The following is a 10,629-nucleotide window of genomic DNA, read 5'->3' as shown; positions in this document are numbered from 1 at the left end:
GGACACAGACCCCTCCGCTCTGTTTGCAAACTGTCACCTGAGTTTAGGCGGGCAGATTTTAACTATTCTTTGTACCATCAAGGCCTGCCTGTAATGGCCCCGCCACTCATAGGCAGGGCCTGGTGGCCGCCTGCACTTCTCCCTGTGCCAACCAGCAGCCTGTTTCTCTGCTCCTAAGTGCACCTTGTCGAACCTCAGCCACAGTGAGTGACCAAGTACGGTCCTGTGACCCACATTCAAACATGCATGGGAGCTTTCTAGTATCCCTGAAAGACAAGCTCTGTGAAGCTGGTCTTTTGTTACTCAAAAAACTCTTAATAGAACTTACAAATATATTTTTTGAATCCTCTCTCAGCCCGAGGCCCGCACCTCCATGGGCCCTCGGCTATATTATTTGCTAGTCACCAGCTACGTTTGGCCCTGTTGCCTTGGGAACAGATTCCTGCCGGGAGCTAACTGCACCTAGCCTGTGTTCTTAGGCAAAAATTAAAGTTCCCTGCATGTGAGAGCCAGGGACTGAGTTTTAAATTATAATTGTCTAAGGAGTCTCTAGTGCAGTGTCATTTAATCCTGGTGCCTAGTCTCTTTATGAAATTTAGCAGCTGATTTGCCCACTGGCCTTCAGCTCCGGATCAGACCTTTCAGCACCCATACTTCACACATCAAGCTATTCACCCCCTATCACATGTGCACGATTGCACACTACAAAACTGGCCAGATTCCGGATTGTGGGGTGACCCTCACCTCTATTGGGGTTCTCGTGGTGGATCCACTGACGGCAGGATGCAGTTCTTCAGTTCTTCAAGCCGACCTGAGGGACACCATCTGTTAGATTCTGCACTTTCCGGTGGATTTCCACACCCGACCCAGGCGCGCGCTTTCCCGAACTCGGGCCCACGAGAATGGACGATTGTCCTGAGGGTTAAAAGAGACACACACAAAAAGAGACCTTTGCTCATTTACCAGAGTAAATGGCAACTTTATTAAACTCAAGTCAGGTATTTATACCAGTGGGCAACCAGGATCAAAAAGGGCAAGGCCTCCTCCCAACAAAAGCAGGAAGGAGAATACAGGCCCCAGTAAAGGAAAACTCCTCCCACCAGAGGGACCTGGGGAAACTGGCCTCTGTGGGAGTTTTTCCCCAGGCAGGTGGTCGAGGGTTCAAGGCAATGTCAGACAGGTTAGATGGGCCTTGGCGCCTGAGCTTCTTTGAAGCAGGTTGAGAAATTACCATTTTAAAGTAAAATAGATCCCTCAGGCTAATGTACCAGGCTGTAGCAGAACCAAGGACGGAACTAGCAGGAAGCAAAGCTGGTTAGTGCAAACATTATTTGCATTCGGTATTTTGGTCTCAAGGATCAGGGAGGACAGGGTCCCACAATTAATATCACTTAATATTAATGAACTCAATTCACCTATAAAAAGGCAAGACTAAGAGATTGTATACGAAAACAGGATCCAACATTTTGCTGTTTACAAGAACACACCTCAACAACAAAGACAGACATCTACTCAGAGTAAAGGGCAGGGAAAAGGTTTTCCAAGCAAACGGACCAAAGAAACAAGCGGGTGTGGCCATTCTAATATCTAACAAAATTGACTTCAAACTAAAATCAATCAGAAGAGATGGAGACGGACATTTTATACTCATTACAGAAACGATTCATCAGGAGGAAGTCTCAATCCTGAATATTTTTGCCCCTAATATAAAGCTTCCTACTTATGTAAAAGAAACACTTCTAGAACTCAAAGCAGTCATCAATCCACAGGCACTAATAGTAGGAGACTTCAACACGACTTTCTCACCAATAGACAAGTCAATCAGACAGAAAATTAACAGAGAAATAAGATAATTATTGGAGGTATTGAATCAAATGGACTTAACAGACATCTATAGAACATTCCACCCAAATAGGAAAGAATATACCTTCTTCTCTGCAGTTCATGGAACCTTCTCAAAAATTGACCACATACAGGGTAACAAAGCAAACTTCCACAGATACAAAAAAATATTAGTAACCACCTGAGTCATGTCAGACCACCATGGATTAAAGTTAGAATTCAACAACAATGATACCCCCAGGAAGCCAAAAAATTCATGGAAGTTGAACAGTCAACTACTGAATCACCCCTGGGTCAAGGAAGAAATAAAGAAAGAAATTAAAGTCCTCCTTGAATTTAATGAAAATAAAGACACAACATACTCAAACCTATGGGACACTGTGAAAGCAGTGCTAAGAGGAAAGTTCATAGCACTAAGTGCCCAATTAAAGAAAATGGAGAAAGCACACATTGGAGACTTAACTGCACACTTGAAAGCTCTAGAAAAAAAAAGAAGTTGATTCACCCAGGACGTCTAGAAGACCGGAAATAATCAAATTGAGGGCTGAAATCAACAAAATAGAAACACAGAAAACAATCCAAAGAATCAATGAAACAAAAAACTGGTTCTTGGAGAAAATCAACAAGATTGACAAACCCCTATCCAAATTAATCAAATGGCAGAGAGAGAACGTGTAAATTAATAAGATCAGAAATGAAAAGGGGGACATAACCACAGACACAGAGGAAATTCAGAGAATCATTACATCTTACCGGAAAATTTATATGCCACAAAGTTGGAAAATGTAAGAGAAATGGAAATTTTTTAGATAAGCACCATATACCAAAGTTGAACCAAGACCTGGTGAACAATCTAAATAGACCTGTCAGTCGCGACGAATTAGAAACTATTATCAAGAATCTTCCTACCAAAAAATGTCCAGGACCAGATTGTTTCAATGCAGAATTCGACCAGAACTTCCAGGAAGTGCTAATACATATACTCCTTAATGTTTTTCACAATATAGAAACAGAAGAATCATTGCCAAACTCTTTTTATGAAGCTACAGTTACTCTGAAAACAAAACACAAAGACACAACCAAGAAAGAGAATTACAGACCAATCTCACTCATGAACATTGATGCAAAAATACTCAATAAAATACTGGTAAACCGAATCCAAGAATACATTAGAAAAATTATCCATTATGATCAAGTGGGCTTCATCCCAGAGATGCAGGCCTGGTTCAACATACACAAATCTATCAATGTAATCCATCATATAAATAAACTGAAAGAAAAAAATCATATGATCATTTCATTGCATGCTGAAAAAGCATTTGACAAAATTCAACACTCCTTTATGATAAAGGTGTTGGAGAGATTGGTTATACGAGGATCATACCTAAGTATAATAAAAGCAATATATAGCAAGCCGACAGCTAACATCAAAATGAACGGAGAGAAACTCAAAGCCATTCCACTAAAATCAGGAACACGACAAGGCTGTCCACTCTCCCCATACATCTTCAATATAGTGCTTGAAGTTCTAGCAATAGCAATAAGACAACATAAGGGGATCAAGGGAATTTGAATTGGAAAGGATGAAGTTAAACTTTTGTTATTTGCAGACGATATGATAGTGTACATAAGCGACCCCAAAAACTTTACCAAAGAACGCCTACAGTTGATAAACACCTTTAGTAATGTTGCAGGATACAAGATCAATTCCAAAACCTCGGTTGCCCTCCTATCCACAAAGGACAAAGAAGCAGAGAGGGAAATCAGAGAAACATCACCTTTCATGATAGCCACAAATAGCATAAAATATCTTGGAGAAACTCTAACCAAGGAAGTGAAAGACCTATTTGACAAGATCTTTAAGTCCTTGAAGAAAGAAATTGAGGAGGATACCAGAAAATGGAAAGACCTCCCCTGCTCTTGGATTGGGAGAATCAACATAGTAAAAATGGCAATTCTACCAAACGCAATATATAGATTCAATGCAATTCCCATCAAAATCCCATCAAACTTCTACACAGATTTTGAGAGAACAATAATCAAGTTTATATAGAAAAACAAAAAACCCAGGATAGCCAAAACAATCTTAAACAATAAAGGAACTTCTGCAGGCATTAACATCCCTGACTTCAAACTCTATTACAGAGCAACAATGTTGAAAATAGCTTGGTATTGGCATAACAACTGTGAAGTCGACCTATGGAATCAAATAGAAGACCCGGGTATTAACCCACAAACTTATCAATACCTGATTTTTGACAAGGGAGCTAAAGGTATACAATGGAAGAAGGAAAGCATCTTTAACAAATGGTGCTGGCATAACTGGATGTCAACCTGTAGAAGAATGAAAATAGATTCATATCTATCACCATGCACAAAACTCAGGTCCAAGTGGATTAATGGCATCAACATTAATCCGACCACTCTGAACCTGATAGAAGAGAAAGTGGGAAGTAGTCTACAAGATATGCGGGGGGCCATCCTGGCCTGCAGGAATGAACCCCACCAAAAACGAGAATTCCTTCTCTGGTCACATCTTTATTTGGAGCATTCCCTTGAGGAAAATTGGGGGAAGGGAAGATAGAGCAGGGACGAGAGAAAGCTTAGAGAGAGAGCGTTGGGCCCCAAGGCAGCTGCTTTTAAAAGGTGAAGAGGCTTGAACGCTGTCCTGATTGGTTAATGCCATTCTGCTGGTCTGAGCATGTGCAGGCAAGGGTGCAGGCAAGGGTGCTCAGCCCCACGTGGCTACCTCCAAACTGCAGGACCACCTGTGCCTCCAGGTGGCTCCCAACAAAGATATAGGCACAGGAGACCACTTCCTAAGCAGAACCCCAGGAGTGAAGACAATAAGAGAAACAATGAATAAATAGGACCTACTGAAACTGACAAGCTTCTGTAAAGCAAAGGACACTGTCAGTAAGACAAAAAGGCTACCTTCCGACTGGGAGAAGATCTTCACAAACCCCTTATCAGACAAAGGTCTGATCTCCAAAATATACAAAGAACTCAAGAAACTAGACACTAAACTCTAATTAACCCAATTAAAAAATGGGGTACTGAACTGAACAGGGAATTCACAACAGATGACCTTTGAATGGCCAAAAGGCACCTAAGGCTATGCTCAACCTCCTTAGCGATCAGGGAAATGCAAATCAAAACCACTTTGAGATATCATCTTACACCTGTCAGAATAGCTAAACTCAAAAACACCAATGATAGCCTATGCTGGAGAGGATATGGAGTGAGGGGAACACCAACAAGTTGGTGGGAATGCAAACTTGTACAGCTGCTGTGGAAATCAGTGTGGCGGTTTCTCAGGAAACTGGGAGTCAACCTCCCCCAGAATCCAGTAATTCCACTCTTGGGCATATACCCAAGGGATGCCCTATTATACTACAAATGCATTTGTTCCACTATGTTCATAGCAGCACTGTTTGTAATAGCCAGAACCTGGAAACAACCTGGGAGCCCCTCAATAGAAGAATAGTTAAGGAAGGTGTTAAATAAATACACATTAGAGTTTTACTCAGAGGTAAAAAACAAAGACATCTTGAATTTTGCATGCAAATGGATGGAAATAGAAAACGCTTTACTGAGTGAGGTAACCCCGACCCAAAAAGAGGAATATGGTATGTACTCACTCATAAGTGGATTCTAGCCTTAATTAAAGGTCTTTGAGCCTATAATTCGTGATCCTAGAGAAGATAAATAAGAAGGTGAACTTGAAGAAAATCAAATAGTTATCGTCCTGGATATTGAAAGTAGACAAGATTGCCAGGCAAACTTGGGCGCACTGGCCATTGAGGGGTGAAAGTAAGGGGAGAGGACTAGAGAGAAGGGAGAGGGAAAGGATTGGGCATACCTTGGGGGAATGGGATGTGGGGGAGGGAGGAAGGATGGTTATGGAAGCAGGGAGGTATATATCTCAACTAAGGGAGCCATTTTAGGGTTTGCAAAAGACTTGATTCTGGCGGGGTTCCCAGGCCCAAGGAGAGGTCCCCAGATTGTACCTTGGGCAGCAGAGGAGAGGGTGCCTGAACTGGCCTTGGTCCATAACCATCCTGATGAATATTTTTCTTGTCACCATAGAACCTTCATCTGACGATGGACGGAGATAAAGACAGAGACACACGTTGGAACACTGGACTTAACTCCCTAGGTCCAAATGAGAAGCAGTAGGAGGGAGAACGTGAGCAAGAAAGACAGGATCAGAGGGAACCTTCGTCTGACAATGAATGGAGATAGAGATGGAGACCCACATTGGAGCGCTGGAATGAGTCCCCAAGGTCCAAATGAGTAGCAGAAGGAGGGAGAGCATGAAAAAGGAAATCAGGACCGCGAGGGGTCATTCACCCACTGACACATGGGGACTGATCTAATGAGAGCTCTCCAAGGCCAACTGGACTGGAACTGAACGAGCATGTGATCAATCCATATTCTCTGAATGTGGCTGACATGGGGGTTGACTGAGAAGTATTGACAATGGCACTGGGTCCTGTTTTGTGTGCATGCACTGGCTTTTTGGGATCCTAGTCTGTTTGGATGCTCACCTTCCTAGACCAGAGGGATGGGGGAGGAACTTGAACTTCCCACAGGGCAGGAAACCCTGACTGCTCTGAGGACTGGAGAGGTAGGAGGAGAGGGAGTGGGGGGAATGGGAGGGTATTGGGAGGAGGGGATAAAGTCGAATTTTTTATAAATAAATAAATAAGTAAATTTTAAAAAAAAGTAAAAAAGAAATAGAAACAGTCATCAAAAGTCTCCCAACCAAAAACCACATCGTTTCAGCTATAATTCTACAAGATTTCAAAGAACTTATACCAATATCCCTCAAAATATTCACTAATAGAAATGGAAGGAACATTGCCAAACTCTTTGTATAAGGCTACAATTACCCTGAAACTGAAACCACAGAAAGAGAATTACATATCAATCTTCCTCATGAAAATTAATGCAATAATACTCAATAAATACTAGCAAAACAAATTCAAGAACACATTAGAACCAGCATGCACCATGATCAAGTAAGCTTCATCCCAGAGATGCAGGGATGGTTCAAAATATGCAAATCTATCAATGTAATCCATCATATAAATAAAATGAAAGGAAAAACCATATGATCATTTCATTGGATGCTGAAAAAGCTTTTCACAAAATTCAACACCCCTTTATGATAAAGGTCTTGGAGAGATTGGGGATATAAGGATCATACCTAAATATAATAAAAGCTATTTACAGCAAGCCAACAGCTCACATCAAATTGAATGGAGAGAAACTCAGAGCCATTCCACTAAAATCAGGAATACAGCAAGGCTGTCTGCTCTCTCCATATCTCTTCAATATAGTGCTTGAAGTCTTAGCTAGAATAATAAGACATGAAAAGGAGATCAAGGGGATAAAAATTAGAAAAGAAGAAGTCAAACTCTCACTATTTTCTGATGATAGGATAGTTTACATAAGTGACACAAAAATTCTAACAAAGAACTTCTACGACTCATAAATACTTTCGGTAATGTAGCAGGATTCAAGGTAAACTCAAAAAAATCAGTAGCCCTCCTTCACAATATGATAAATAAGCTGAGAATAAAATCAGAGAAGCATCACCCTTCACAGTGGCCACAAATAGCATAAAATATCTCAGAATAATTCTAACCAAACAAGTGGAAGACTTGTCTGAAAAGAACTTTAAATACTTGAAGAAAGAAATTCAAGAAGGCACCAGAAAGTGGAAGGCTATTCTATGCTCTTGGCTAGTCAGAATTACCGTATTAAAAATGGCAATCATACCAAAAACAATCTACAGATTCAATGCAATGTCCAGCAAAATACCAGCAATATTCTTCACAGACCTCAAAAGAACAGTACTCAGCTTCATTTGGAAAAGCAAAAAACTCAGGATAGACAAAACAATCCTGTACAATAAAAGAACTTCTGAAGCCATCATAATCCCTGACTTCAAACTCTACTACAGAGCTAGAGTACTGAAAAAAGCCTGGTATTGGCATAAGAACAGACCGGAGGACCAATGGAATCCAATAGAATACCCAGATATTAATCCACACTCCTTTGAACACCTGATATTTGACAAAGAAGCAAAAAAAAATCAATTGGAAAATAGAAAGCTTATTTAACAAATGGTGCTGGCATAACTGGATATCAACATGTAGAAGAATGAAAATAGACCCATATCTATCACCATGCACAAAACTCAAGTTCAAATGGATCAAAGACCTCAACATAAAGCCAGCCACACTGAACCTCATAGACGAGAAAGTGGGAAGTACACTTAAACACATTGGCACTGGAGACCACTTCCTTAAAAGAATCCCAGCAGCAGAGACACTGAGAGAAATAGTTAATAAATGGGACCTCCTGAAACTGAAAAGCTTTTTAAAGCAAAGGACATGGTCAACAAGAAAAAATAACAGCCTACAAAATGGGAAAAGTTCTTCACCAACCCCACATCAGACAGGTCTCCAAAATATACAAAGAACTCAAGAAAATTGGTCATCAAAAAACATATAATCCAATAAAATATATAGTACAGACCAAAACAGAGAACTCTCAACAGAGGAATCTAAAATGGCTGAAAGACACTTAAGGAAATGTTCAACATCCTTATTCATCAGAAATATGGAAATCAAAACAACTCTGAGATTCCATCTTACACGTGTAAGAATGGCTAAGATCAAAAACACTGATGACAACTTATGCTGGAGAGGTTGTGGGGCAAGGGAACACTCCTCCATTGCTGGTTGGAATGCAAGCTAGTACAGCCCCTTTGGGTATTACTGTGGAGATTTATCACAAAATTAGCAATCAACCTTCCTCAAGACCCAGTAAGGCAACTTTTTGGTATATATTCAAAAGATAATCATGCCACAAAGACATGTGCACAATTATGTTCATTGCAGCATTGTTTGTCATAGCCAGAACCTGGAAACAACCTAAATGACCTTCAACCAAAGAAAGGGTAACGAAAATATAGTACATTTACACAGTGGAGTACTACAGAGCACAAAAAATAATGACATCTTGAATTTTGCAGGCAAAGGAGTGGAGCAAAAAACCATCACTTTGGGTGAGGTAACCCAGATACAGATAGACGATTATCACATGTACTCACTCATAAATGGTTTTTAAACATAAAGCAAAGAAAGCCAGCCCACAAATCCCAATCCCAGAGAACCTAGACAACAATGAGGACCCTAAGAGAGACATACATAGATCGAATCTACATGGGAAGTGAAAAGGGACAAGATCTCATGAGTAAATTTGGAGCAGGCAGATCTTGGAAGAGGGTTGAAGGGCAGAGGAGAGGTATTGAGGGGAGCAGAGAAAAATGTATACTCAATAAAAATAATAGAAAAGGTAAAGATGAAGGTAATGTCATTGTTATCAATTAGAATAAATATGGTTTTTATTATCATTCTCATATGTACCTGTTTTTATTTTGGCATAATGTATGAGGGAGCATCAGCTTCTGGATCCAGCATTCAAGCTGGAAAAGTCTTGGGTTTGGGATCTGTTTCCCTTCATTGCCTGTTATAACTAGCAGGAACTGCTTGGTGCCCCACCTTATATATTTTAGGTGACATCAACAATACTCTTTGTGACCTCATATTCAGGGACTTCTGGCACATTCATGCTCACTATCAGTAAAGAGTTGGGCACTGCCTGACTAGGTGTAGCATAAGGTTCTTATAATTAATTGCAGAAGAGAACAAAAGAAAAGAAAAAGAGAATGGTGGAGGGTTGGGTTACCATAAAAAAGATGGCGCGAAAAGAACAGATTATGAACTAATCCATCAAATGTGTGGCATAAAAACCATTATTTCCTCCCTTTTTCTTTAACGTCTAGGCTTTGTCATCAACCTCGATCTGCCATTTGATAAACACATATTTAGAACTCAGACATCTAGCGACCCTTCACAAGCACAACTCAAAGAAGGAAAACACATACACTCTACTACCCAAAAAAATGACCAGAGTCAACAACCACTGGTCATTAAAGAAAACGAAGAAAGCACACATTGGAGACTTAACAGCACACTTGAAAGCTCTAGAAAAAAAAGAAGCTGATTCACCCAGGAGAAGTAGAAGACTGGAAAAATAAAACTGAGGGCTGAAATCAACAAAATAGAAACACAGAAAACAATCCAAAGAATCAATGAAACAAAAAGCTGGTTCTTGGAGAAAATCAACAAGATCGACAAACCCCTATCCAAACTAATGAAACAGCAGAGAGAGAACATGCAAATTAATAAGATCGGAAATGAAAAGGGGGACAAAACCACAGACACAGAGGAAATTCAGAGAATCATTAGATCTTACTAGGAAAGTTTATATGCCACAAAGTTGGAAAATGGAAACACATATTTGAAAAAATATAAACACTATAAAAAGTAGGAAGCCAAATGATTTTTCAGCATCTAATGAAATGATCATATGTTTTTTTTCCTTCAGTTTATTTATATGATGAATTACATTGATAGATTTTCATATGTTGAACCAGCCCTGCCTCTCTGGAATCAAGCCTACTTGATCATAATGTATAATTTTTCGAATGTGTTCGTGGATTCGTTTTGCCAATATTTTATTGAGAATTTTTGCATTGATGTTCATGAGTGAGATTGGTCTGTAATTCTCTTTATTGGTTAAGTTTTAGTGTAGGGTTACAAGGATCATTCCTAAATATAATAAAAGCAATATACAGCAAGTCGACAGATAACATTAAATTAAGTGGAGAGAAACTCAAAGCCATCCCACTAAAATCAGGAACAAGAC

This window comes from Myodes glareolus, chromosome X, assembly GCF_982192425.1.
Source record: "Myodes glareolus chromosome X, mMyoGla1.1, whole genome shotgun sequence".
Lineage (NCBI taxonomy): Eukaryota > Metazoa > Chordata > Mammalia > Rodentia > Cricetidae > Myodes > Myodes glareolus.
Note: the sequence above shows the minus strand (reverse complement) of the source record.